The sequence below is a fragment of the Colossoma macropomum genome, unplaced genomic scaffold (genome assembly GCF_904425465.1).
Source record: "Colossoma macropomum unplaced genomic scaffold, Colossoma_macropomum, whole genome shotgun sequence".
NCBI lineage: Eukaryota > Metazoa > Chordata > Actinopteri > Characiformes > Serrasalmidae > Colossoma > Colossoma macropomum.
In genome coordinates, this window is record NW_023494784.1 from 13,863,492 (window position 1) to 13,887,419 (window position 23,928).

At 37.3% G+C, this 23,928-nt stretch overlaps 1 protein-coding gene across 1 annotated transcript in view; it reads right to left on the minus strand.

The window, feature by feature from the left end:
- The window catches only part of rpe (ribulose-5-phosphate-3-epimerase), a 72,270-nt gene that overhangs the window by 19,118 nt on the left and 29,224 nt on the right, over positions 1–23,928 (minus strand). The window lies entirely within an intron of this gene.

The window sequence follows — 23,928 nt, forward strand, 5'->3', positions numbered from 1 at the left end:
TTTACTATACAAAGGCTTGAGGCCTGTTTAGGCCTAATATAATAAAAGGCTTGAGGCCTTTTTAGGCCTAATGGGCGAAACCAACAGCTTGAGGCCTTTTTTAGGCCTAATGGGCTAAACCTGCAGAAGAGCCCGTACTGCTGTTGCATGCTTGAACCCGCTCATTGCCGCTTGCGGCTATATTTATTATTATTATTATTATTCTGTTTCTTCCCTGAAACGGAACGCACAGCCCAAACCGTAAGTCCTAGAGACACCAAACTTGGTCAATAGGTAGTAGTCCCTCCCGCTACTCAGGCGCAAGAAATCAGCCCAGTCGGCCACAAGGGGGCGCTATAGCGCAGGTGAACGCGTTTGGGTCTATATCTCCTAAACCAGATTTTTGCCAGACAAGCCATATTTTTTTCCTGATTCTATGGGTCCAAATAAACCTTTTGGCTATTTTGATTATTTAGCTCCGCCCACTTAGATTTTTCGCAATACTGCGAAATATGCAAAACCTACTTTTGCAAACTAGTCCCACAATTTTTTCCCAATCCTCATTCATTTGGTGTCAAAAAATTCAGAAGAGCCTCAAGGTCAAAAATCATCAAAAACATTTTAAGTTTTCCATACAACATGGCTGCCATATGCAAATGAACCCTTCTGGATAAATTCAAAATAATTCAGAATTATTTGAAAAATCTGTAACTCAAGAATCCTTCAGCCAAAAAATTTCAAACTTCACAGGCCATGCCAGTAGCCTATTCTGAGGTAGCCATTCGATTTTTGTGCGCATAAGTAATTAGGGGGCGGAGCAACAAAAACAGGGCATTTTCTCTGCCTTTGAACATCCGATCAAGCTGAAACTTGGCATCCAGCATCCTCTCGCCAGTCTACAAGTGTGCATTGAAGGACGGATACATCGATACATCGAAATTTGTGGTCGCCATCGGCCAATAAGCATTCAGCAGGCCATTTGACAGGCTTAACATTGACCAATCATGACGAAACTTGACTGGTGTCTATATGTAGCCACTTTCTAACAACCAGTCGAGTTTCAAAAGATTTGACCACTGGGGGGCGCTATTTCAAAAAATTACATATTATTACATGTTATTACAATATTATTACAATTTTCGCCGAAAGCCTATTGTAGTACATTGGGACAAACAATTTTGCTTATACATGTTTATTAAAAATCTGTATCGTTTTTTTGTAATAGATAAATGTTTCAAAACCCTACTTTTTGAACCAGTCTCTGGATTTTGAACCAGTCTTTTCAAAATTGGTCTAGAACAATTCTTTGGCCTCTCTGTGTAAATAATTATCAAAAACATTTTGACTTTTCTACTCAGGGTCATGTGGATCAATCAATTATTTCCTGCATACGTGGCATTGTTAGCTCGATTAGCTATAACTCACCAGTCATTGGTCAGATCATGTCCAAACTTTGAGGATTTATACATATTGAGATTCTAATAGAGTATGCCAAGTTTGGTCCAGATTGGCCTTTGGGTGTGCCTTAGCACTCAAAAACACTGAAAAATCAATTAAAATGCTATTACAATGTTATTACAAGGTCCACATATAAACAATTGGTGTCATGTGACTCAGTCCCCTACGATGAACAACTTTCTCATTACATGTTATGTCAAAAATTGCACTGCTTGTCTTTTATTTTGGATTATTCATTCAAAGATTTCACTATACAAAGACTTACTATACAAAGGCTTGAGGCCTGTTTAGGCCTAATGGGCGAAACCAAAAGCTTGAGGCCTTTTTAGGCCTAAAGGCCTAAACCAGAAGCTTGAGGCCTTTTTAGGCCTAATGGGCTAAACCTGCAGAAGGTCCCGTACTGCTGTTGCGTGCTTGAACCCGCTCATTGCCGCTCACAGCTATATTTAGGGTTCAAGCATGCAATGCATTGAACCCTATTGGAATTGTGAGGATTTTTCTTATTATTATTAGGGTTCAAGCATGCAGTGCATTGAACCCTATTGGAATTGTGAGGATTTTTCTTCTTATTATTAGGGTTCAAGCATGCAATGCATTGAACCCTATTGAAATTGTCAAGATTTTTCTTATTATTATTATTATTATTTTTCTGCCCTGAAACGGAATGCACAGCCCAAACCGTAAGTCCTAGAGACACCAAACTTGGTCAATAGATAGTAGTCCCTCCCGCTACTCAGGCACAAGAAATCAGCCCAGTCGGCCACAAGGGGGCGCTACAGCGCAGGCCAACGCGTTCGGGTCTATATCTCCTAAACCAGATTTTTGCCAGACAAGCCATATTTTTTTCCTGATTCTATGGGTCCAAGTAAACCTTTCGGCTATTTTGATTATTTAGCTCCGCCCACTTAGATTTTTCGCAATACTGCAAAATGTGCGAAACCTACTTTTGTGTACTAGTCCTCCAATCTTTGCCCAATCCTGATGTGTTTGATGTCAAAAAATTCAGAAGAATGTCCTGGTCAATAATTATCAAAAATATTTTAAGTTTTCCATACAACATGGCGGCCATATGCAAATGAACCCCTCTGGATAAATTCAAAATAATTCAGAATTAATTGAAAAATCTGTAACTCAAGAATTCTTCAGCCAAAAAATTTCAAACTTCACAGGCCATGTCACTAGCCCATTCTGAGGTAGCCATTCGATTTTTGTGCGCATAAGTAATTAGGGGGCGGAGCAACAAAAACAGGGCATTTTCTCTGCCTCTGAACATCCGATCAAGCTGAAACTGTGCATGCAGCATCCTCTCGCCAGTCTACAAGTGTGCATTTAAAGACGTTTGGATACATCGAAATTTGTGATCGCCATCGGCCAATAAGCATTCAGCAGGCCATTTGACAGGCTTATCATTCACCAATCATGACGAAACTTGAATGATGTCTATATGTAGCCACTTTCTAACAACCAGTTGAGTTTCAAAAGATTTGACCACTGGGGGGCGCTATTTCAAAAAATTACATATTATTACATGTTATTACAATATTATTACAATTTTCGCCGAAAGCCTATTGTAGTACATTGGGACAAACAATTTTGCTTATACATGTTTATTAAAAATCTGTATCGTTTTTTTGTAATAGATAAATGTTTCAAAACCCTACTTTTTGAACCAGTCTCTGGATTTTGAACCAGTCTTTTCAAAATTGGTCTAGAACAATTCTTTGGCCTCTCTGTGTAAATAATTATCAAAAACATTTTGACTTTTCTACTCAGGGTCATGTGGATCAATCAATTATTTCCTGCATACGTAGCATTGTTAGCTCGATTAGCTATAACTCACCAGTCATTAGTCAGATCATGTCCAAACTTTGAGGATTTATACATATTGAGATTCTAATGGAGTGTACCAATTTTGGTCCAGATTGGCCTTTGGGTGTGCCTTAGCACTCAAAAACATTGAAAAATCAATTAAATTGCTATTACAATGTTATTACAAGGTCCACATATAAACAATTGGTGTCATGTGACTCAGTCCCCTACGATGAACAACTTTCTCATTACATGTTATGTCAAAAATTGCACTGCTTGTCTTTTATTTTGGATTATTCATTCAAAGATTTCACTATACAAAGACTTACTATACAAAGGCTTGAGGCCTGTTTAGGCCTAATGGGCGAAACCAAAAGCTTGAGGCCTTTTTAGGCCTAAAGGCCTAAACCAGAAGCTTGAGGCCTTTTTAGGCCTAATGGGCTAAACCTGCAGAAGGTCCCGTACTGCTGTTGCGTGCTTGAACCCGCTCATTGCCGCTCACAGCTATATTTAGGGTTCAAGCATGCAATGCATTGAACCCTATTGGAATTGTGAGAATTTTTCTTATTATTATTATTATTATTTTTCTGCCCTGAAACGGAACGCACAGCCCAAACCGTAAGTCCTAGAGACACCAAACTTGGTCAATAGGTAGTAGTCCCTCCCGCTACTCAGGCGCAAGAAATCAGCCCTGTCGGCCACAAGGGGGCGCTACAGCGAAGGCCAACGCGTTAGGGTCTATATCTCCTAAACCAGATTTTTGCCAGACAAGCCATATTTTTTTCCTGGTTCTATGGGTCCAAATAAACCTTTTGGCTATTTTGATTATTTAGCTCCGCCCACTTAGATTTTTCGCAATACTGCAAAATGTGCGAAACCTACTTTTGTGTACTAGTCCTCCAATCTTTGCCCAATCCTGATGTGTTTGATGTCAAAAAATTCAGAAGAATGTCCTGGTCAATAATTATCAAAAATATTTTAAGTTTTCCATACAACATGGCGGCCATATGCAAATGAACCCCTCTGGATAAATTCAAAATAATTCAGAATTAATTGAAAAATCTGTAACTCAAGAATTCTTCAGCCAAAAAATTTCAAACTTCACAGGCCATGTCACTAGCCCATTCTGAGGTAGCCATTCGATTTTTGTGCGCATAAGTAATTAGGGGGCGGAGCAACAAACACAGGGCATTTTCTCTGCCTCTGAACATCCGATCAAGCTGAAACTTTGCATCCAGCATTCTCTCCCCAGTCTACAAGTGTGCATTGAAGGACAATTGAATACATCGAAATTTGTGGTCGCCATCGGCCAATAAGCATTCAGCAGGCCATTTGACAGGCTTAACATTGACCAATCATGACGAAACTTGACTGGTGTCTATATATAGCCACTTTCTAACAACCAGTCGAGTTTCAAAAGATTTGACCACTGGGGGGCGCTATTTCAAAAAATTTCATATTATTACATGTTATTACAATATTATTACAATTTTCACCAAGAGCCTATTGTACTACAGTGGGACAAACAATTTTGCCTATACATATTTATTACAAATCTGTATAGTTTTTTTGTAATCGATAAATGTTTTAAAACCCTACTTTTTGAACTAGTCTCTGGATTTTGATCCAATCTTGTCAAAGTTGGTCTAGAACAATTCTTTGGCATCTCTAGGTAAATAATTATCAAAAACATTTGAACTTTTCTACTCAGGGTCATGTGGATCAATCAATTATTTCCTGCATACGTAGCATTGTTAGCTCGATTAGCTATAACTCACCAGTCATTAGTCAGATCATGTCCAAACTTTGAGGATTTATACATATTGAGATTCTAATGGAGTGTACCAATTTTGGTCCAGATTGGCCTTTGGGTGTGCCTTAGCACTCAAAAACATTGAAAAATCAATTAAATTGCTATTACAATGTTATTACAAGGTCCACATATAAACAATTGGTGTCATGTGACTCAGTCCACTAAGATGAACAACTTTCTAATTACATGCTATGTCAAAAATTGCACTGCTTGTCTTTTATTTTGGCTTATTCATTCAAAGATTTCACTATACAAAGACTTACTATACAAAGGCTTGAGGCCTGTTTAGGCCTAATATAATAGAAGACTTGAGGCCTTTTTAGGCCTAATGGGCGAAACCAAAAGCTTGAGGCCTTTTTAGGCCTAATGGGCTAAACCTGCAGGAGGGCCCGTACTGTTGTTGTGTGCTTGAACCCGCTCATTGCCGCTTGCGGCTATATTTAGGGTTCAAGCATGCAATGCATTGAACCCTATTGGAATTGTGAGAATTTTTCTTCTTATTATTATTATTATTTTTCTGCCCTGAAACGGAACGCACAGCCCAAACCGTAAGTCCTAGAGACACCAAACGTGGTCAATAGGTAGTAGTCCCTCCCGCTACTCAGGCGCAAGAAATCAGCCCAGTCGACCACAAGGGGGCGCTACAGCGAAGGCCAACGCGTTTGGGTCTATATCTCCTAAACCAGATTTTTGCCAGACAAGCCATATTTTTTTCCTGGTTCTATGGGTCCAAATAAACCTTTTGGCTATTTTGATTATTTAGCTCCGCCCACTTAGATTTTTCGCAATACTGCAAAATGTGCAAAACCTACTTTTGCGAACTAGTCCTCCAATTTTTGCCCGATCCTCATCCATTTGGTGTCAAAAAATTCAGAAGAGCCTCAAGGTCAATAATTATCAAAAACATTTTAAGTTTTCCATACAGCATGGCTGCCATATGCAAATGAACCCTTCTGGATAAATTCAAAATAATTCCGAATTAATTGAAAAATCTCTAACTCAAGAATCCTTCAGCCAAAAAATTTCAAACTTCACAGGCCATGTCAGTAGCCCATTCTGAGGTAGCCATTCGATTTTTGTGCGCATAAGTAATTAGGGGGCGGAGCAACAAAAACAGGGAATTTTCTCTGCAGCCGTACAACCTATCAAGCTGAAACTTTGCATGCAGCATCATTGGGCCAGATTACAAGTGCGACTATAAGGACATTTGGATACATTGAAATTTGTGGTCGCCATCGGCCAATAAGCATTCAGCAGGCCATTTGACAGGCTTAACATTGACCAATCATGACGAAACTTGACTGGTGTCTATATGTAGCCACTTTCTAACAACCAGTCGAGTTTCAAAAGATTTGACCACTGGGGGGCGCTATTTCAAAAAATTTCATATTATTACATGTTATTACAATATTATTACAATTTTCGCCTAGAGCCTATTGTACTACCATGTGACAAACAATTTTGCCAATACATGTTCATTAAAAATCTGTATCTTTTTTTGTAATAGATAAATGTTTCAAAACCCTACTTTTCGAACTAGTCTCTGGATTTTGATCCAATTTTGTCAAAGTTTGTCTAGAACAATTCTGTGGCATCTCTATGTAAATAATTATCAAAAACATTTGGACTTGTCTACTCAGGGTCATGTGGATTCATCACCAAATTCCTGCATATGTGGCATTGTTAGCTTGGTTAGCTATAACTCATCAGTCATTGATCAGATCATGTTCAAACTTTGAGTATTTATACAAATTGAGATTCTAATGGAGCACACCAAGTTTGGTCCACATTGGCCTTTGGGGGTGCTTCAGCACTCAAAAACACTGAAAAATCAATAAAAATGCTATTACAATGTTATTACAAGGCCCACATATAAACAAATGGTGCCATGTGACTCAGTCCACTAAGATGAACAACTTTCTAATTACATGTTATGTCAAAAATTGCACTGCTTGTCTTTTATTTTGGATTATTCATTCAAAGATTTCACTATACAAAGACTTACTATACAAAGGCTTGAGGCTTTTCTAGGCCTAATATAATAAAAGCTTGAGGCCTTTTTAGGCCTAATGGGCGAAACCAAAACCTTGAGGCCTTTTTAGGCCTAATGGCCTAAACCAGAAGCTTGAGGCCTTTTTAGGCCTAATGGGCTAAACCTGCAGAAGGGCCCGTACTGCTGTTGCGTGCTTGAACCCGCTCATTGCCGCTCGCGGCTATATTGGTGATTATGATCGCTCGAGTATAATCACAAATTTCTCCGTAGAGCCCAAACCATAAGTCCCAGGTCCACCAAACTTGGAGTTTATGTTCATGAGGAGACTCTGACCTCCTATAACAACAATCACCCCAGTTGGCCAATGGGTGGCGCTACAGCATATATACAAACTTTTACCCATATTTTGAACACATTATTGCCTGTAACTTTTGAACAAAGTGACATAGAAACAAAATTCTTTTTTCTCCTGATCTCTAACTCAAGAATCCTTCAGTCAAAAAATTTCAAACTTCACAGGCCATGTCAGTAGCCCATTCTGAGGTAGCCATTCGATTTTTGTGCGCATAAGTAATTAGGGGGCGGAGCAACAAAAACAGGGCATTTTCTCTGCAGCCGTACAACCTATCAAGCTGAAACTTTGCATGCAGCATCATTGGGCCAGATTACAAGTGCGACTATAAGGACATTTGGATACATTGAAATTTGTGGTCGCCATCGGCCAATAAGCATTCAGCAGGCCATTTGACAGGCTTACCATTGACCAATCATGACGAAACTTGACTGGTGTCTATATGTAGCCACTTTCTAACAACCAGTCGAGTTTCAAAAGATTTGACCACTGGGGGGCGCTATTTCAAAAAATTTACATATTATTACATGTTATTACTATATTATTACAATTTTCGCCGAAAGCCAGTTGTAGTACATTGGGACAAACAATTTTGCATATACATGTTTATTAAAAATCTGCATAGTTTTTTTGTAATCTATAAATGTTTGAAAACCATACTTTTCGAACTAGTCTCTGGATTTTGATCCAATCTTTTCAAAATTGGTCTAGAACAATTCGTTGGCATCTCTAGGTAAATAATTATCAAAAACATTTTGACTTTTCTACTCAGGGTCATGTGGATTAATCACTACATTCCTGCATACGTGGCATTGTTAGCTTGATTAGCTATAACTCATCAATTCTTGATCAGATCATGTTCAGTCTTTCAGGATTTATACATATTGAGATTCTAATGGAGTATGCCAAGTTTGGTCCAGATTGGCCTTTGGGGGTGCTTCAGCACTCAAAAACACTGAAAAATCAATAAAAATGCTATTACAATGTTATTACAAGGTCCACATATAAACAATTGGTGCCATGTGACTCAGTCCACTAAGATGAACAACTTTCTAATTACATGTTATGTCAAAAATTGCACTGCTTGTCTTTTATTTTGGCTTATTCATTCAAAGATTTCACTATACAAAGACTTACTATACAAAGGCTTGAGGCCTGTTTAGGCCTAATATAATAAAAGGCTTGAGGCCTTTTTAGGCCTAATGGGCGAAACCAAAAGCTTGAGGCCTTTTTAGGCCTAATGGCCTAAACCAACAGCTTGAGGCCTTTTTAGGCCTAATGAGCTAAACCTGCAGGAGGGCCCGTACTGCTGTTGCATGCTTGAACCCGCTCATTGCCGCTTGCGGCTATATTTATTATTATTATTCTGTTTCTTCCCTGAAACGGAACGCACAGCCCAAACCGTAAGTCCTAGAGACACCAAACTTGGTCAATAGGTAGTAGTCCCTCCCGCTACTCAGGCGCAAGAAATCAGCCCTGTCAGCCACAAGGGGGCGCTACAGCGAAGGCCAACGCGTCAGGGTCTATATCTCCTAAACCAGATTTTTGCCAGACAAGCCATATTTTTTTCCTGGTTCTATGGGTCCAAATAAACCTTTTGGCTATTTTGATTATTTAGCTCCGCCCACTTAGATTTTTCGCAATACTGCAAAATTTGCAAAACCTACTTTTGCGAACTAGTCCTACAATTTTTTCCCAATCCTCATTCATTTGGTGTCAAAAAATTCAGAAGAGTGTCCTGGTCAATAATTATCAAAAACATTTTAAGTTTTCCATACAGCATGGCTGCCATATGCAAATGAACCCCTCTGGATAAATTCAAAATAATTCAGAATTAATTGAAAAATCTGTAACTCAAGAATTCTTCAGCCAAAAAATTTCAAACTTCACAGGCCATGTCACTAGCCCATTCTGAGGTAGCCATTTGATTTTTGTGCGCATAAGTAATTAGGGGGCGGAGCAACAAAAACAGGGAATTTTCTCTGCCTCTGAACATCCGATCAAGCTGAAACTTTGCATCCAGCATCCTCTCGCCAGTCTACAAGTGTGCATTGAAGGACGTTTGGATACATCGAAATTTGTGGTCGCCATCGGCCAATAAGCATTCAGCAGGCCATTTGACAGGCTTACCATTGACCAATCATGACGAAACTTGACTGGTGTCTATATGTAGCCACTTTCTAACAACCAGTCGAGTTTCAAAAGATTTGACCACTGGGGGGCGCTATTTCAAAAAATTTACATATTATTACATGTTATTACTATATTATTACAATTTTCGCCGAAAGCCAGTTGTAGTACATTGGGACAAACAATTTTGCATATACATGTTTATTAAAAATCTGCATAGTTTTTTTGTAATCTATAAATGTTTGAAAACCATACTTTTCGAACTAGTCTCTGGATTTTGATCCAATCTTTTCAAAATTGGTCTAGAACAATTCTTTGGCATCTCTACGTAAATAATTATCAAAAACATTTTGACTTTTCTACTCAGGGTCATGTGGATCAATCAATTATTTCCTGCATACGTGGCATTGTTAGCTCGATTAGCTATAACTCACCAGTCATTGGTCAGATCATGTTCAAACTTTGAGGATTTATACATATTGAGATTCTAATAGAGTATGCCAAGTTTGGTCCAGATTGGCCTTTGGGTGTGCCTTAGCACTCAAAAACACTGAAAAATCTATTAAAATGCTATTACAATGTTATTACAAGGTCCACATATGAACTATTGGTGTCATATGACTCAGTCCACTAAGATGAACAACTTTCTAATTACATGTTATGTCAAAAATTGCACTGCTTGTCTTTTATTTTGGCTTATTCATTCAAAGATTTCACTATACAAAGACTTACTATACAAAGGCTTGAGGCCTGTTTAGGCCTAATATAATAAAAGGCTTGAGGCCTTTTTAGGCCTAATGGGCGAAACCAAAAGCTTGAGGCCTTTTTAGGCCTAATGGCCTAAACCAGAAGCTTGAGGCCTTTTTAGGCCTAATGGGCTAAACCTGCAGAAGGGCCCGTACTGCTGTTGCGTGCTTGAACCCGCTCATTGCCGCTCGCGGCTATATTTATTATTCTTCTTCTTATTATTCTTTTTCTCCGATAAAACGAATCGCCCAGACCAAACCGTAAGTCCTAGAGACATGAAACTTGGTCAATAGGTAGTAGTCCCTCCTGCTACTCAGGTTCGCGAAATGAGCCCAATCGGCCTAAAGGTGGCGCTATTGCGCAACACAACGCGTTTGGCTCCATAATTCCTTCCCCAGATTTTTGCCAGACATGACATATTTTTTTCCTGATTCCTTGGGTCCATCAAAACAACTTTGTAATTTGGACCATTAAGCTCCGCCCACTTAGATTTTGAGCTAATTTGCATAATATGCGAAACCTACTTTTGCGAACTAGTCCTACAGTTTTCATCCAATCCTCATGTTTTTGGTGTCAAAAAATTCAGAAGAGCCTGACCGTCAATAATTATCCAGCACATTTTTAATTCTTTACTCAAAATGGCTGCCATATGCAAATTAATCCTTCTGGAAAAATCAAAATAATTCTTATTTAATTGAAAAATCTGTAACTCGAGAATCCTTCACCCAAAAAATTTGAAACTTGACAGGCTTATTCCTAAAGAGACTCTGAGGACACCTATCAATTTTTGTGCGCATAAGTCATTAGGGGGCGCTGTAAATGCTATGTAGCTGTTTCTCAGCATCCGTACATCCGATCAAGTTGAAACTTTGCAAGTACCATCTATTCCAAAGACTATAAGTGAATCTTTCAGGACACTTTGAAATATTTAAATTTGTGGCCGCCATCGGCCAATAAGCTTTAAGCAGCTATGTGACAGGCTTAGCATTGGCCAATCCTTATGATACTTGATATCTATCTCTATCTCACCACCTTCTAACAACCTGTGAAGTTTCAAAATATTTGGCCACTGGGGGGCGCTATTACAGAAAATCAAGTATATCTTGTACAGATTGTTATTTTTGGTCAAATAACTTAGATGCCCTCATGCAGTGCAGTGTTCCAAACCATTTTGTCATTTGAAGTCTATTAAAAAAGTGCTTAGTTTTTTTTCAATCGTCAAATGTTTGAAATTAGCACTTTTCGAACTAGTCCGTGGAATTTGAAGCTACCTTCTCAAACCTAGTCTAGAAATACTCTGTAGCCTCTCTAGGTAAATAATTATCCAGCACATTTTCCATTTTTTGCTCATTGTGGTCTCCCTCCTTCACTAAATCATTGCGGCCGTAGCATTGCTAGCTTAAATTGCTATAACTCATCAGTCCTTGGTCCGAACATCTCAAAACTTTAAGTTTGTTTATACATTGAGACTCTGATGTGGCTTGCAAAATTTGTTCCTAATTGGCCAATAGGGGGCGCTTTAGCACTCAAAAACACCTAAAATCCTTAGAAATGTTGTTACAACAATACTACAAAGTCTACAGATAAATAAGAGGTGTCATTTGATTCAGTTCACTGATCTAATTGACTTTGTAATTACATGTTATATCATAAGTTGTGCTCCTTCTCTGGTATTTTGAATTATTCATGTAAAGACTACAGCTTGTAATACCAAGGTCAAAAGGTCAATCTGAACAAAACTCAATGACAATCTTTGACAAAGTTCCCTGATCAATATTCATAACATTTGAAGACCTTTGAACCAATTTTCACCCACTTTCACTGAGGTCCTTTATGCTTAAAAGGCCCTTATGGGTCCATTGGTTCTGTTTATGTCCTGCTTGTCAAAGCCTTTAACATGGAGAAACTAAATACTTTGCAAACACAACAAAGTCAGAAATGTTACCATTACTCATGTATTTCTACAAACCTTTTTAGATCAGTAAATTGAAATATAAACATCTATTAGGTTTTAAAGCCCGTGCTCATTGTTCTTGACAAATGAAGGCCTGTTGATAAACTCTGATTTCTTTTCGGCGTCTCTGCCTCGAAGGCCCAAAGTGCGTTAGGCCTTATTAGGCCTATTAGGCTCAAAGTGCATGAGAGCTTCTTGGGCTTATGCGTGCTTGGACCCGCTCATTGCCGCTTGCGGCTATATTTATTCTTATTATTCTTTTTCTCGAATAAAACGAATCGCCCAGACCAAACCGTAAGTCCTAGAGACATGAAACTTGGTCAATAGGTAGTAGTCCCTCCCGCTACTCAGGTTCGCGAAATGAGCCCAATCGGCCTAAAGGTGGCGCTATTGCGCAACACAACGCGTTTGGCTCTATAATTCCTTCCGCAGATTTTTGGCAGACATGAAATATTTTTTTCCTGATTCCTTGGGTCCAACAAAACAACTTTGTAATTTGGACCATTAAGCTCCGCCCACTTAGATTTTGAGCTAATTTGCATAATATGCGAAACCTACTTTTGCGAACTAGTCCTACAGTTTTCATCCAATCCTCATGTTTTTGGTGTCAAAAAATTCAGAAGAGCCTGACCGTCAATAATTATCCAGCACATTTTTAATTCTTTACTCAAAATGGCTGCCATATGCAAATTAATCCTTCTGGAAAAATCAAAATAATTCTTATTTAATTGAAAAATCTGTAACTCAAGAATCCTTCACCCAAAAAATTTGAAACTTGACAGGCTTATTCCTAAAGAGACTCTGAGGACACCTATCAATTTTTGTGCACATTGGTCATTAGGGGGCGCTGTAAATGCTTAATGTGCCTTAATAGCTGTTTCTCAGCATCTGTACATCCGATCAAGTTGAAACTTTGCAAGTACCATCTACTAGTAAGACTTTAAGGGATTCTTTAAGGACACTTTGATATATTGAAATTTATGGCCGCCATCGGCCAATAAGCTTTCAGCAGCCATGTGACAGGCTTAACATTGGCCAATCCTCATGATACTTGACAGCTATCTCTATCTCACCACCTTCTAACAATCTGCGAAGTTTCAAAACATTTGGCCACTAGGGGGCGCTATTACAGAAAATCAAGTATATCTTGTACAGATTGTTATTTTTGGTCAAATAACTTAGATGCCCTCATGCAGTGCCGTGTTCCAAACCATTTTGTCTTTTGAAGTCTATTAAAAAAGTGCTTAGTTTTTTTTCAATCGTCAAATGTTTGAAATTAGCACTTTTCGAACTAGTCCGTGGAATTTGAAGCTACCTTCTCAAACCTAGTCTAGAAATACTCTGTAGCCTCTCTGGGTGAATAATTATCCAGCACATTTTCCATTTTTTGCTCATTGTGGTCTCCCTCCATCACTAAATCATTGTGGCCATGGCATTGCTAGCTTAAATTGCTATAGCTCATCAGTCCTTAGTCCAATCATCTCAAAATTGTATATCTGTTTATAAATTGAGACTCTGATATAGCTTGCAAAATTTGATCCTGATTGGCCAATAGGGGGCGCTTTAGCACTCAAAAACACCTAAAATCTTTAAAAATGTTGTTACAACAATACTACAAAGTCTACAGATAAATAACAGGTGTATTTTGATTCAGTTCACTGATCTGAATTACTTTGTAATTACATGTTATGTCATAAATTGTACTCCTTCTCTGGTATTTTGAATTATTCATTTAAAGACTACAGCTTCTAATACCAAGGTCAAAAGGTCAATCTGAACAAAACTCGGTGAAAATCTTTGACAAAGTTCCCTGATCAATATTCATAACATTTGAAGACCTTTAGACCAATTTGACCCACTTTCACTGAGGTCCTTTATGCTTAAAGGGCCCTTATGGGTCCATTGGGTCTGTTTATGTCCTGCTTATCAAAGCCTTTAACATGGAGAAACAAAATACTTTGCCAAGCAACAAAGACAGACGTTTTTACCATTACTCAAATATGTCTTCAAACCTTTGTAGATCAGTGAATTGAAATATAAACATATATTAGGTTTTAAAGCCCCCTGCTCATTGTTCTTGACAAATGAAGGCCTGTTGATAAACTCTGATTTCTTTTCGGCGTCTCTGCCTCGAAGGCCCAAAGTGCGTTAGGCCTTATTAGGCCTATTAGGCTCAAAGTGCATGAGAGCTTCTTGGGCTTATGCGTGCTTGGACCCGCTCATTGCCGCTCGCGGCTATATTTATTATTATTATTTTTCTGCCCTGAAACGGAACGCACAGCCCAAACCGTCAGTCCTAGAGACACCAAACTTGGTCAATAGGTAGTAGTCCCTCCCGCTACTCAGGCGCAAGAAATCAGCCCTGTCAGCTACAAGGGGGCGCTACAGCGAAGGCCAACGCGTTTGGGTCTATATCTCCTAAACCAGATTTTTGCCAGACAAGCCATATTTTTTTCCTGATTCTATGGGTCCAAATAAACCTTTTGGCTATTTTGATTATTTAGCTCCGCCCACTTAGATTTTTCGCAATACTGCAAAATATGCGAAACCTACTTTTGCAAACTAGTCCTACAATTTTTGACCAATCCTCATGCTTTTAGTGTCAAAAAATTCAGAAGAGCCTCAAGGTCAATAATTATCAAAACTATTTTAAGTTTTCCATACAACATGGCTGCCATATGCAAATGAACCCTTCTGGATAAATTTAAATTAATTCAGAATTAATTGAAAAATCTGTAACTCAAGAATCCTTCAGCCAAAAAATTTCAGACTTCACAGGCCATGTCAGTAGCCCATTCTGAGGTAGCCATTTGATTTTTGTGCGCATAAGTAATTAGGGGGCGGAGCAACAAAAACAGGGAATTTTCTCTGCCTCTGAACATCCGATCAAGCTGAAACTTTGCATCCAGCATCCTCTCGCCAGTCTACAAGTGTGCATTGAAGGACGTTTGGATACATCGAAATTTGTGGTCGCCATCGGCCAATAAGCATTCAGCAGGCCATTTGACAGGCTTAACATTGACCAATCATGACGAAACTTGACTGATGTCTATATGTAGCCAGTTTCTAACAACCAGTCGAGGTTCAAAAGATTTGACCACTGGGGGGCGCTATTTCAAAAAATTACACATTATTACATGTTATTACAATATTATTACAATTTTCGCCTACAGCCTATTGTACTACCATGTGACAAACAATTTTGCCAATACATGTTCATTAAAAATCTGTATCGTTTTTTTGTAATAGATAAATGTTTCAAAACCCTACTTTTTGAACTAGTCTCTGGATTTTGATCCAATCTTTTCAAAATTGGTCTAGAACAATTCTTTGGCATCTCTAGGTACATAATTATCAAAAACATTTTGACTTTTCTTCTCAGGGTCATGTGGATTAATCACTAAATTCCTGCGTACGTGGTATTGTTAGCTTGGTTAGCTATAACTCAACAGTCATTGGTCAGATCATGTTCAAACTTTGAGTATTTATACATATTTGGACTCTAATGGTGTCTGCCACTTTTGGTCCACATTGGCCTTTGGGTGTGCCTTAGCACTCAAAAACACTGAAAAATCAATGAAAATGCTATTACAATGTTATTACAAGGTCCACATATAAACAATTGGTGCCATGTGACTCAGTCCACTTCGATGAACAACTTTCTAATTACATGTTATGTCAAAAATTGCACTGCTTGTCTTTTATTTTGGCTTATTCTTTCAAAGATTTCACTATACAAAGACTTACTATACAAAGGCTTGAGGCCTGTTTAAGCCTAATATAATAGAAGGCTTGAGGCCTTTTTAGGCCTAATGGGCGAAACCAAAAGCTTGAGGCCTTTTTAGGCCTAATGGCCTAAATCAGAAGCTTGAGGCCTTTTTAGGCCTAATGGGCTAAACCTGCAGAAGGGCCCGTACTGCTGTTGCGTGCTTGAACCCGCTCATTGCCGCTTGCGGCTATATATTTTTTTGTAATCGGTAACTGTTTAAAAGGGCTACTTTTCGAAGTAGTCTCTGGATTTTGATCCTATCTTTTCAAAATTGGTCTAGAACAATTCTTTGGCATCTGTAGGTAAATAATTATCAAAAACATTTTGACCATGGCCATGGCTTTGCTAACTTGATTTGCTATTACTCAGCAGTGATTGGTCAGATCATGTCCAAACTTTAAAGATTGTTACATATATAGAGCTTAATGATGCATGCCACTTTCGGTCCAGATTGGCCTTTAGGGGACACTTTAGCACTCAAAAACACTTAAAAATCAACTAAAATGCTATTACAACGTTATTACAAGGTCGACATATAAACAATTGGTGCCATGTGACTCAGTTCACTCGCATGAACAACTTCCTAATTACATGTTATGTCATAAATTGCACTGCTTGTCTGGTATTTTGGCTTATTCATTCAAAGATTTCACTATACAAAGGCTTATTATACAAAGGCCCAAGGGTCATTCTGACCAAAACTTGGTGAACGTCTTTGGATATGGTCCCTGATCAAGAATGATACCATACTGTGGCCTTTTCACTAATTCTGACCCACTTTCACTGAGCTCCTCACACCAATAGGGCCTCTTATGAGTGCAGTGGGCCTCATTATGGCCTACATCAAATCAAATGACTTAAATATAGAACCAATTCACTGTGCAAGTGCAACTTCTTGGATGTTCTACAAAGCAGTGTAGATTAGTACATATGAATGCAAACCTATAATGTGTTTAAAACACCACTGCTTCTTGTTTAAGGCAACTGAAGGCCTTTTGATGAACTGACTTCCTATCAGTTCTATTCACTCTGCCTATGAATAAGACCCACAGCTTGAGGCCTTTTTAGGCCTAATGGGCTAAACCAAAACCTTAAGGTCTTTTTAGGCCTAATGGGCTAAACCTGCAGGAGGGCCCGTACTGCTGTTGCATGCTTGAACCCGCTCATTGCCGCTTGCAGCTATATTTTTTTTTGTATTTTGCTGCACTGAAAAAAATGAAGTTGGCCCTTAGTAAATTTTACATAATAAAACTGTGCCTGTTTTTCTCAATTTAAATGTGTTTTTGCTTAAACTAAATAATAATAAGCAATGTTGAAAATCAGTAAACTAAACATATGAAACACGCTTAAAGTAAATTAGAAATAATTATGTTGTCAAGGGGTAGAAACTGCGAAGTAGAAATTTCAACGTTTGTCCATTTAACACTTAATGCTCTGTTGGATGAACCCAGTTTGCAATGTGTTGTTCCAACATGGACTCTGATACCGTTAGCGCAGCTAGCTAGCGTTAGTTAGCTAAGCAAACGTTAGTGTTAGCAGCTAACTTAACCTAGGTAGTAGGCTACAAGCACCATGAAGCAGGTTTAACATTAATTTCAGCTTTCTGTTCCGTCAACACCAATCGCTAGAATTGTCAGTGGAGATTTAGTTCGGCATAATAGAATCCGTTATCTTGTTAATTAGCAAGCTAATGATAACTGTTCAGCCCTGTAGTGGAAAAGAGGTTTATGTTTGCCCGTATAACCGCAGAGTGTCATTGCTCATTATTATAATCAGAATATAAGTTTGTATATAAGATGGTGCACACACACTCACAAATGTATTTTGCTTATGTGACTCCCCTGTCATTGTTACCAAAATGGGGTTTACCTTATGTTTAGTCAACCTGCATGTTAAACATTATGGTCTTCAAGTGTCAAGTGGTAGAAGTAATTATTATACATTGATTTTGATGCTCAATAATGCACAAACCCTAGACAGGGAATCCTGATAGCTATATTGATTAAAAGAACCTTGATGTGACTTAAATATCATAGTTGGTTTCAAACTAAAATAATGTCCACAAGATTAAAACAAATAGCTAAATATGAATAAAATAATATATTATTGTAAGACTATTACATTTCATTTTTTATGTTCTTCCACATGGTGAGATAAAACATTAAGGTAAAGTGATAAAACAAAGTAAAGCTTATGTTTAAGATAAAATGTTAACATGGTCTTTCATTTAATTTTATGTAAATTTTATGTAAATTATAAACACATTCACCTAAATGTGTGTGCCTTTCATCACAATTAATTAAGTCTTAAGTAATGGCCCAGGATTTGTGAAACAGTGAAGTAACATTCAGTAATTATGTAATGATAACACTAACCTTACATGCAACTTCACAACAGCAGATATTTAAAATAGAACAGTCCTCTTTGTTTATAGGTTAAGGCTTAACAAGGTTGTTGAGTGCCATGTTTTAAAGGATTCTGTGGCATGTTCTCTGGTAAGTGCATTTTTATGATCCAGATTTGATATTTAACTATGAGGCTATTTGTTTTGTAAAGCTACATTTTATTTATTTGTTTTATTGTTCAAATTAGTAATAAATTTTTAGTCTCTAAGATGATTGGGATTTTGATGTTCATATGTTTCTTTTATCTGTTCCTTGCACGCTTGTCAAGTTAATGTACCATTTTTTTTTTAAACAGTTGAAGGTATATTCTAACAAGTGTAATCAATATGCGCAGGTGAAGAATGTCCACCGTAAAGGAGAAGCCATCATAAAAGCTCTTTGTCCGCACCTGAATGATGATGATGGATTTCTTATCAAGGAGTACAGGGTAAGTCAGTATGTGACCTGAACACATCACCATCATTCTAATTCACTTCTAATTTCTAACTAAGGTAAATTCATCTTATTTCATATTTGTGCTCTTTTAAATACTGTGTGTGTCTTCCAGGCACCTCAGTTCTTATATCAATTGCTAATAACATTTGCTTAATAAAATCAGCCCCCTCCCATTTGTGTAGTAAATCCAAATCAAAATGCGGCGTTGGTGTGTTAGTATGTTAGCATAACCATAGATTGTAGGTGCTAGTGTGAGAAGGGTGAACTAGAACTATCCATTTTGTAATATATTTGTATTTTACCATTGAATGGAGGTTTGTGGACATGGGGGCTGATTTTATTTAGATTCATCATAAAATAAGTATTTGATATTGTCGGAGGTGCCTGGAAGTATTTAGAAGAGCTCAAATGAGAAATAAACTGAACTTACTCTTTATGGAGCAAGAGTACAATGAAGTTTAGTATTAATAACAAGATTTAATTTGTAGGACATTCATGATGAAGACATATTGAGAGACCAGCACAGCACTGAAATGGACATTTATGTAATCAGAAGAGGGTGGAGCTCTTGGAGAATATGAAGATGTTGACGCTGATGGAAACATTATTGTAGGAAACATCAAATCATTTGCACCAGACTGCAGTAATGCTTGGAGTAATCTATGCACTGAATATGGCTCATCACAATGGGCGGAAATGCTGCTATGAATTTGTACATTCCTCATGCCAAAGGATGGTGCAAACCTCTCCCCTAATATTCTTGGTTTGGAGAACAAAATCATGGGATAGTCAAAGTAGGCTGTCTATTCTGGAAATATATGGAACTTTTCACACTAGCTTCTACTTTGATTGAAAAGCAATGGGCTTTTCAACAACGCTTAAGTCACATGAAACAAGAATGGCTGTATTTTTCAACATCTCTTTTAAAATTCAATGACATTTCAATGATTTTCTATACAACATGTCAAGATCCTGGTCATGTTTAAGAACAATTTGTCTTAAAACAGCATGCAGTTAAATTTTAGAGTCTTTTTTGCTAAAGCTGTACAAAGTAGCCTTTTGAACAATTTGAGCTCTATAAATTTTCACCCCAAATTTGCATAGCCTAACAAGCAAAATAAGGTTGTGCTAACTAGAGGCAGTGCTTTGACAAGAAGGCTGTACTCTGTAGGCACCTATTTCTGGGGCATTATTTTGATCATTGATGACAATTGGATATTGTATAAAGTCATATAACATTAATACTGTGTTACTGTGCTGTTCTATTTTAAATATCTGCTGTTGTGAAGTTGCACGTAAGGTTAGTGTTATCATTACATAATTACTGAATGTTACTTCACTGTTTCACAAATCCTGGGCCATTACTTAAGACTTAATTAATTGTGATGAAAGGCACACACATTTAGGTGAATGTGTTTATAATTACAGTGTTCTGTTTGAAGCTTATTGTTGTATGTAAAGTTGCATTTTAGCTTATGTTGCCTGCAAGACAAGCAATAATGTATTGATAGCGGTGCACTTTTAGAGAAGTATTTAGTCTATTTTTTTACTACTCTGCTTTATTTTGTCTACAGTCTTGTTTTATTACGTAATATTCAGTGTTTTTCTATAGTGGTAAAGCAAATGTGTATTTTAGTTGATCCTAATATGCATTTGATGTACCTTAATGAAGTCACTGTAATTTTTTTATTGTCATGATAGTCATTGTCTTGACCAGGTGTTTAAATAGATGGAATATTAATAAGTGTAGTTGAAGTTTAATTTGTGAAAATTAACATTTAAAGTTGTACATTAATAAATGCGCTGTGATATAATTAAGCTGTTGTACATAATAAACAATGAGTAGCTATTTGGAAATACATCAAAATTTTGTAGTTTTACTAAAAAGTTATTTAACAATCTACATAATTTAATGAAATAGCATGAACATGTTTAAATTTAATTAAAATTACACCAAGGAAATTTTACAAAATATAATTAAGCTGACAAAACTTACAAGCAATGAGTAAATGTCATCAGAAAGGCATTAAATTTGAGTTGTTTTAACTAAAAAAGTTATCTACAATCTACATAATTTGTATAAGTAGAAAGAACATGAAACATTGTAGTTAAAGTTACTGAAATTATTGAAGTAAATCCTGCAAAATATAGTTAAGTTGACATTGCTTATAGGTAATGAGCAAATGTTACTCAAATTATATCTCTGAATGTAGATAATTTAAATTCGTGCAACACTTTGACGAAAAAACATTAAGTAAATTCAAAGAGTCAATTTTTTGAGTGTGGGCTCGGCTTTTAGTGTAGCATTCTACACTACGTTAATGAAGTACTACCTCGAAATATTTAAAAATTCCGCTTCAAACTCCTTCAAATTCTGGAAGGCAGTTAATTTGCTTAAAAACAAATCAATGCATATTCCAACCCATATTGTAATTCAGCTTACAGTTTACTGATCAAAGAGAAATCTGCCATGCACTTAATACTCACTTTACAGCTGCTGGACATTTATTTGATAATTCTAATATGGAAGCGCCTCTCAATGAAATAGATACACCCCCTGCTGTAAGCCATGGTGTCTTTACAATTCATCCTTTCTCTCCTCGCTTAGTAGCCAAAGCCAAAGCCAAAAAAAAAGTACAGGAGAGGATAGCCTGGATGCCCTTCTTTCTGAGGCTTGCGACCACGATTATTTTAGAACACATTACATACGTTTTTAATCTATTTCATTTCAAGCAGAATTCCCAGTATCTGGAAAACAGTACATGTAATTCCACTTTACAAAGGAGGTGATGTCTCAGACCTCAATAACTAAAGACTCATCTTAAAATTGTCATGCTTAGCCAAAATCCTAGAAAGTGAATGATCAACTCAAGACATTTCTCCATAGAAATTCAGTCTTGTCTACCTAACCAGTGCTAGCATAGCACAATCTCTGCTGCTACTCTCATATTAGACAATTTTTTGAGTGCTACTGACAGAAAGAAACAATGTGCAGTTATTTTTATTGAGCTCTCTAAAGTCTTTGATACAGTTGATCATTCCCTACATTTAAAAAGTCTACAAAATATTGGTTTTGACCACATAGCTACTAACTGGTTTAGAAATTACCTGTCCAATAGACAGCAATGTGTGGCCCTGGGACAAAGTAAATCAGAGCTACTACCAGTAACTAAGGGAGTCTCAAGGTTTAATCCTCAGACCAGTACTATTTATATTTATATTAATGACATTGCCACCTCAATTGTTGATTGCAAGGTACGTTTATATGCTGATGACACCATCTTGCACTGCAGTGGATAAACTATAGCTTTCTTTTAATGCTTTACAATCATGAACTAGTTTTAAATGGTGAGAAAACTAAGTTTATGCTGTTTTCCAGAGCCTCTAACACTGATCTTAACATTTTTAAAATCACAACCCTGAAGGGATCTGACATTGAAAGAGTTGGTGAGTACAAATAACTTGGCATATGGCTAGACAACAAATGCACTTTTAAACACCATATTAACATGCTCTTGTGTAAACTGAGGCAAAAACCTGGCTTCATGTATCAAAACAAAGTATGTTTCCCAATGCACACCAGGAAAAAGAATGTTGAAGCAACACTATTGTCTACCCTGGATTACAGCGATGTGATATACAGAAATGCATCTGCAACTACTCTAAAACCTCTAGACTCTGTATACCACTCTGCTTTAAGATTCATTACTGGTGACCCATATAACACCCATCATTGTACTGTATGAAAGGGTTGGCTGATCATGTGGTGGCACTGCTTTAACAGACAGCACATTATTCACAACTGTGAATTCCTGCGGTTCCTCTTGCCCTGAGCTGCACTAAGAGTGAGCAGCGATGGAACAAGGCAAGAGCATTGATAGGTAATAATATTCTAAACTTTGGATATATTACTCTGGCCCAGGATTTCCTGTCCTTGCTCTAGGGCTGTGTGTGAATAACTTCATTAAACTTCCCCTCCTACCTGCATACCTTAATTCTGCCTGATCTGTAGCCCACAGGCTCACTAAATATATTGTCAGAACTGACGTATGGTTCCATGTGGCTGTGAGATCAGGCAAAATGAAGCAAAGCACATAGGAAAAGAAGTTTTATTAAACTGTACTGTACATTTACCTAATGCAGATTTTTTTTCTCAGGACCTACAGCTCTGTCACTTGTAGGACTATGCCATCAATAACACACTTAATATCACTCATCAGATAATCATCTCGTCTATGCCTTCGTATATCACAGAAATGCTCCATGTAAATAATACATCTTACCAGACTCATTCCAGTGATTGTATTGCTCTTGTATTGCTCTTTCAGGTGCCAAGAGCTTTTACTGAACTGGGAAAATCTGCTTTTAGCTACAAAACCAGTGAGCTGGAATTCATTACAGTAAACTTTAAAACTCTGCTCTCTGGTGTCACAAACATTTTAAACTTTTAGTCTCTAACCACCTCCATCATTTTACATCTTTTATTTATTTTATTAATTACATTTTTGTATTTATCCTTATTTTATCTTATTTATTAAGCTAGTATATTGCTGTAATTTTATGTTGTCATTTTTTTATTTCCTATCATGATTATTATTACTTTTTATCATTTGTTGTTTTTTACTATTAAACTGCTCAATCCCTAATTTCTGTGTTGCCTCCTCACATTATAAATGAGGGTCTCCCTCAATGTCCTCTGTGTTTAAATAAAGGATGATTGATTGATTGATTGATTGATTAAAAGTAACTGGCTCCCAAAATCATCACACTACTCAATCTAGACAAATCTTAAGTTGGGCATGCTTGCCAAAGAATGTGTGGACCCTTAAATTGCCGCTTACAGCTACATATTGTTTGTGACTATTTGTCATGATTGACTTATTTGGTCACTGCCTACTGTGATCTTATTACTTAACAATTTACAATATTACCTTTGGTGTTGATTCCTGTCAAACTTGAAGTTCTAATTGTCTCTGGTTGGTTTCTTCTGTTTTTTTTTTTTCAGGCTCACGATGGCCTGGTTTCCAGGTTTTGATCCTTTTTTAATCATGTTATGAGACATCAGCCAAAGACTACACATAAAT